Source organism: Armigeres subalbatus, unplaced genomic scaffold (assembly GCF_024139115.2).
Source record: "Armigeres subalbatus isolate Guangzhou_Male unplaced genomic scaffold, GZ_Asu_2 Contig2008, whole genome shotgun sequence".
Taxonomy (NCBI): domain Eukaryota; kingdom Metazoa; phylum Arthropoda; class Insecta; order Diptera; family Culicidae; genus Armigeres; species Armigeres subalbatus.
The window spans coordinates 51171-56691 of NW_026942845.1; the positions used below are offsets into that span (position 1 = coordinate 51171).

The 5521-nt window shown below is 40.8% G+C and overlaps 1 pseudogene; it reads left to right on the forward strand.

Annotated features, from left to right (window-relative positions):
- The first annotated feature begins 3179 nt into the window (after window positions 1–3179).
- Window positions 3180–5298, forward strand: LOC134203631 (zinc carboxypeptidase-like; annotated as a pseudogene).
- The last annotated feature ends 223 nt before the right edge of the window (window positions 5299–5521 follow it).

Here is a 5521-nt window from a genome sequence, read left to right on the forward strand (position 1 = left end):
TTTAACGAAATATTATCTCTTCACAACAGAATGCACTTACCAAATCCGAAACCTGAATATGGAACCATTCCATCAGGTCGGTCATCTCGGCGATCTTCTGCGGCGCGACCATAATGGTCAGATTCTGGTTGGTGTGCCGTGCGTGGCCCATGAAGGTGTAACTATCGCTACGGTTCTCCAGCTGTTGCATCAGCTGAATCTGCTCTTCGGTTTCCAGCAGCACCCGGTAGATGCGGAAGAAGTCATAACGGGCCTTGTTGGATGGGGCGGAGGAAGAGGCAGCCGCACAGCCATCACAATCTGCTTTTTGCCGCAGCGTAGTAGGCTAGCGGAACGAGCAGGATCAGTCGATTAAGTAATCTCATATTTTGGTGCGGAATCGGAAGCCGGCAGCACCACAACCAGGGATGGCATTGCGCATCTCGATTCGAATGTAATTCTATCGTGTCGAACATGTTTGGCATTACGGCTTTCGATTCGATCTCGAAAACGACTCATCGTTCGAGTATGCTCGAAGAGGAACAAGAATAACGAGATGTTTTGGCATTATGGATACTCGATAGCACACTGGAAAACGACTCAAGTCGAATGAAAAACACTCGTCACCTTCATAGCTTTCGAATGTTGTTCGAGAGTCATTTATTGCTGAAAGTTTTTTATTATATTTGTTTTTATTTCTCTACGGGAAGTGAATAAATGTTTCATTATCGTATCTTGAAGGAAAGAATGTCATTAGTATACCTACTTTTATAGTTTTCAGACAATATGCAATCTCTAATTATCCCGAAATCCGCGTAAAAACGACTTCAACTAAAATCTTTTTTGTTTCTGCAGTTTTCACGTATTTCTTGACGATTTCGATAAACCGCGTGAAAAATCGATGGGGAAAATCTGCGTAAAAACGTGTATATTCCAAAATCTACGTAAAAATAGTTGAGTTAAATAAAAATAAGAAGGGTAAAACGCGCAAGAGATAACCCAAGTGCATTTAACTAAAACACATGGATACATCAAAGTAATTTATTATCGAATCCTTCTTTAGCTTTAAATTATTTAGCTCAAAATTGGATCTGTGGCATAAATTCGAATAAACATGAAACTTATGATAAGAAAATTATTTTGAGCTTTTTAGTGGAATGTCTTCACATGTCATAAGACGAGTTAATACAGTCCCATTGAATTCCACCACTTAATTGTATCTTGACAGATACGTATTTCGACCTCAAAAGTAAGGCCGTCTTCAGTGTCTCGTACGTGTCGAGTCAAGTACGAGACACTGAAGACGGCCTTACTTTTGAGGTCGAAATACGTATCTGTCAAGATACAATTAAGTGGTGGAATTCAATGGGACTGTATTAACTCGTCTTATGACAAATGAAACTTATAATTTGTATCGTGACAATATCTCAATTTACAAAACATATCGTATCGGCATAATGTTTTAATCGGTTTCAACTGCTCAATAAATAATATTCCTTTTTATAGTCATTGAGCACAATTTGCTTGTTTATAAATTGTCAACCAATTCATGCCCTGAAGGATGCACTACTAGAAATCCACACATATTTATTGGAAAAAATCCATAGATTTAACTTATGATGTATATCAGCGCACACATAACCATTCTCCACGCAAACTACCAATAAAATATATATCCAGATAAACTTTATGTGTGGTAGCAATAATTTAATTTATGTGTGGTTCTATGTCGATTATATTGGGGTGGAGCTATTGCAAAAATTTATAACGGCGGCACATATATCTTATATAGATATTTTTGGCAGTTATGTGCCTTTCTAACAGGCAACATGCTACACGCAGATAAAATTACTCTTATTCTATCTGTTTACTCACATTCGTCATGCGCTGAAGGTTGTCTCTTATGCAACGTACACACCAGTCAAGCAGCTTGACGAACATTGACTCCGCCCCCAAGAAAACGCTTCGGTTGCTGCTTTGTTTGAACGTGTGTGAAGTTGTTCGAACAACCATTTGACAGTTGGCGGCTCGGTTGGAAAAAAATAAAACGGTTTGATTTTGGTTTGAGTTGCCGGGGGTGGAGTCAAAGTTCGCCGAACATGTTTGAGCATTTATAGTGAAGTTGCACAAACCCCCATATATTTTTTGATGGTTGGTGTTCAAGTTGGCGCTTCGGTCGTTCGTGTGTGATATTGTTGGTCGAATAAATTGATTGTTCGTGCCACTGTTGGTGAAACTTGATAGATGTTTGAATAAACGAGAGGTGGAGTCAATGTTGGTCAAACTGCTTAACCGTGTGTACTAGACTGGCCCAGATTAGTATGGGGAGAAAAAAATGTTGTCGAATTCCACGGGGCACCCCCCAGAATTGTGTCTTTGGGTGAGAAAATCAATCTCTGGAAATTTCAGCTCAATCGCTTGTTGCATAAGCTGGCGCATTTGATTTGAAGTTTGTATGGGGATTTCAGCCAAAATGTATAGGAAAATACACCTCCGTCACCGTCATTCGATCTGGAAATTGGTTCTGATTGCTCGATTGACCTCAGAATTGCAAAAACGGCAGTTGGTATGCTACAGAACACTTTCACAGAACATTGCATGATGATTAAATGAACTTTTATATAGTTTTCGGCTGGTTTATTATGAGCTGATTTGTGTATTTTTGGATTTTTTGATCGAATCGCATCAGCCAAAACCTATATAAAAGTTCATTTAATCATCATATAATGTTCTGTGAAATTGTTCTGTAACATACCAACTGCCGTTTTTGCAATTCTGAGGTCAATCGAGCAATCAGAACCAATTTCCAGATCGAATGAGTGACTGAGGTGTATTTTCCTATACATTTTGGCTGAAATCCCCATACAAACTTCAAATCAAATGCGCCAGCTTATGCAACAAGCGATTGAGCTGAAATTTTCAGAGATTGATTTTCTCACCCTAAGACACAATCTTGGGGGGTGCCCCGTGGAATTACACAACCTTTTGTTTCCTGGGCCAGTCTAGTGTGTACGTTCCATTATTCTCTCTGTTTACATTTCGACATTTCGTTTACATTTTACAGAACATACTCGATTGAGCTAGTACAGCACCATTCGAAATCTTCTACTGCGACTGAACGAAGTCGAACGTAATACATAATGCCGCATTTTTTTTCGAAATGAATGCAAAAACGTACGAATCGAGTGATTCGATTCAAGATGCACAATGCCACCCCAGTTCTTCACGAAGCAAAATTGAGGCTGAAGATAGTGAATTGAAGAATACACAGCTGAAATGATAAACGAAATGAAGTTCACCGACGGCGGGAAAATACTTTTAGTACATTTTGATGATGTAGTAGTGAAATGAACAAATCAGCTGTTAAGTTTATTTGATAAGAGCGTTGTGTATACAAGAATTTGACAGTGTGCGTGAGTTAAATTGGAATCGGCTGTATTCCGCTGTTTGCAGGATTAAATAACGAATGACGGTGGTAAAAAATCATAAAATTACTAAGTGAAAGGGATTACGAAGTTGATTTATTTCGTATGAGCAGGACATCGATAAGTTTTAGCAACAAAGAAATATGGTTGAAGGCTTCAAATGAATTTTTCAGAAAATTTCGGAAGCAGAAAGTTAAGAAAATAGGTGCAATAACAAATAATGACAATAGCTTGAAAAATGTGTAGAAGGTCCATATTTTTTACCGTTACTGTAATCAGCTGCACTATAGTGGTGAAAATGTAAAATCTTACAATCTTGTTCGGAAGATAAAAACCTCACTCAAGAAGCAAAAGATTTGAATACCTGCATATCATTCATTAAGTTATTATTAGTGCCAACCAACGTACCAAACAGTAAACTCAAAAGATAAGATAATCCCAACTGTCCACTTTCATTTGCATTGAAATTGATAGCCCGTCGATAGATAACTTCACCGTATATCATCCAACTATTCACGAGAAGAACGGACCCGAATCAGTATCAGCAAACATCGTACCTTCAATGTATTCAAATTGGAATCATTTTACTTATTCTTCCTTCAAACATCAACGCTTCTTCCGATGTCGCCGAAATAGAGAACCGTGCCCGCTCCGACCACTACCGATTGTATCGCGTCCAACTGGAAACTGACCGGCACGTGCAACTATTCCAATACCTGGAAGCCAAAAGCGATAGTTGCACATTCTACGGCCATGCTCGACAGCCGGGGCAACAACTGATTATAATTGTCGCTGCCAACAAGGTTGCCGACTTTGACAATTTCCTGGATCGGTTTCTGGTTAAGGGACGAGTGTTGGTAAGCATCTACGGCATGTCCCAATTAGAATAGCAATTCCAATTGAAATTTCTTGTAGGTATGCAACGTTCAAAGCAGAATCGATGCCGAAGCGAAAGATATCAAACCCACTACAGCAGCACCCTCTGAGTTCGACTGGAATAACTATTCCCACCTGGAACCAATTTATGCGTGGATGGATGACCTCGCTGAGAAGCATAACCGTCATAACCGTCATCACTTTAAGAAATAGCTACGAGGGACGTTCAATCAAGGGAGTGAAACTTTCCCGGCAACCGGATAACAAATCCATCTTTGTCGAAGGTGGAATCCACGCCCGCGAATGGATTTCTCCAGCAAGTGCCACACTCATCCTCAACCAGCTCATCACCTCAACTGATCCTAAAATTGCTGAACTTGCCTCCAAATGCGATTGGTTCTTCTTCCCAACCGTCAACCCGGATGGCTACAAATTCTCCTTCTAGGGTGATCGCCTTTGGCGCAAGAATCGCCAACCGTACGGCATTTGTCGCGGCGTAGATTTGAACCGGAACTTTGCCAGCAACTGGGGTGGGATCGGTTCCAGTGAGGACCCGTGCAGCTACGCCTTCTTCGGAGCGAATGTCTTCTCCAAACCGGAAGCCAAGGCGCTGGCCGACTTCATTCTGAACAACGCACAGAAGGGACGCATCCGGACCTATATCGCATTGCACTCGTACTCGCAGCTACTGATGTTCCCGTTCGGGCATACGCCCGAGAAGGTTAGCAACTATGAGCACCTGCAGCCTATCACGGATAAAGCAATTGCCGCGCTAACAGCCGTTCATGGGACCCGGTTCCAGGGTGGGAGCAAGTACGAGACGATCTATCCTTCGAGCGGAGGAAGCATTGACTGGGCGTATCAGAAGGCAAAGATTCCGATTTCTCTGACGTTCGAGTTGCGAGGGCCACCGGACTCGACGGACATGTTCATACTGCCGGCGGAGCAGATAACTACCACCTTGGCTACATTCGTCGCCATTGCGGAGGAAGCCGATCGATGGGGTTATTATGATTGATTTGTGAATTGTTTTAGATTATTGTTTGATAAAATTATAAATCTTCTAGTTGCTTCGGCAAACATTGTCTCACCAAAAAATGATCCATTTTCTGATATATATATATATATTTTTTTTTTTGCGTTCACGATTCATTCAAAAAACAAATCGGTCCTTCGGAATTATTTTTCTTTTTGTCTTTCCCGTTATACCGAAAGGCTATCATTTTAATGTGAAAACGAAC